The sequence below is a fragment of the Propithecus coquereli genome, unplaced genomic scaffold, assembly GCF_000956105.1.
Source record: "Propithecus coquereli isolate 6110/MARCELLA unplaced genomic scaffold, Pcoq_1.0 Scaffold2696, whole genome shotgun sequence".
Taxonomy (NCBI): domain Eukaryota; kingdom Metazoa; phylum Chordata; class Mammalia; order Primates; family Indriidae; genus Propithecus; species Propithecus coquereli.
In genome coordinates, this window is record NW_012148281.1 from 36336 (window position 1) to 37788 (window position 1453).

Below are 1453 nucleotides of genomic sequence, written 5' to 3' on the forward strand. Positions count from 1 at the left end.
CTCTAGCCCGGGCAACACAGTGAGACTCTGTCTCAAAAAAAAAAAAAAAAACTTGAAGACGTTATGCTAAGTGAAATACGGGAGTCACAAAAGGACACATGCTATGTGATTCCAGTTATTTGAGGTACCAAGAATAGTCAGTCCCATGGAGGTAAAAGGAGAGAACATTTGTTCCCAGGGGCTGGCAGGAGGAAGCACGAGGAGATGGTCTTTAACGGGTACAGGGTTTCAACTGGAAGATGAATACGTTTTGGACAGGGATGGTAGTGACGACCGCACACCAACATCAATAAACTTTATGCTTCTGAACTGTACACTTCAAACAGACCCACCTACAGTCACCGGGCTGTTTCCAGAGACCCAGCTGCAGTGACCCAACTGACGTCCTCAACAGTCTCGCAGTCTCCCAGCTGGTCCCAGGTGTCCCTATGAATCCCAAGTACCACAGAGACTCCGTTGTAATTATCTGCTCAGCCCACCCTACAGACCTCCCTAGAGTTCAGTTGCCGACCTTGACGCTGGGCTGTATGTATGCAACTGAGAGTTGAGCCCTGTTGTCTGGGTCATGGTTCACTTTGAGCATCAATAAATAGTTTTAAAGCCCGAACATCTGGCAGCCCTGTGCTGGGTCCTGGGTGCACAGGTCACTCGGACCCAGTCTCTGCCTTCACAGTTGTTCAAAGCTGAGTGGGGGACACGAGAGCTACAAAGGAGGTGTCAATATTCTTTTTTCTTTTTAAAAAAAAAGTATTTTAAAAAAAGTATTTAATTAACAATTATTGAATATATTCAAGTTACACAACATGATGGCTTGATATGTCTGCACAGTGCCTTGTGCAATGATTGCCACAATCAAATCCATTAGCCACCCACGCTGCACATTAGTCCCCTGAGCTTGTTCCCCTTAGGACTTAGAGCTGGTGTCAGTGTTTCCTGATGGAGCGAGTGTGTCAGGGATGAACGAGGAGGGGCTCAGGGGAGGTGTGGCTGGGAGAAGGCAGAGAGCTGACCCCACCAGCCACACCTATACACACATGCTCACACACACATGGCCGCACGGACTCTCATTTGCACTCCATGCAGTCTCGCACACAGGACAGGAGAGCCCCGAGCCCACTGTGGGCTGGGATGTGTCTATCATTCCACCCCATTTACAGGGTCAGAGGCGCTCTCACCACTCAGATTAAAACTAAAATTACCCTGCTCACCACTAGGGGGCGGGAGCTTGTGTGGGTGTCTTTCCAACAATGGATAACAAGACTGCCCAGGGCAAGTCTCTGGAAGGACCCCGCCTGGACACAGCTGCAAATGGAAACATTTACAAACATCTCATTGTACTCGATAAATATATACAATTATTATTTATGAATGTTTTTAACAATATGAAAATAAAATAACCCAAAAAGGCAAGTATTAGTTAAATGTTATTATATATTAGAAAAAAGAATATTTT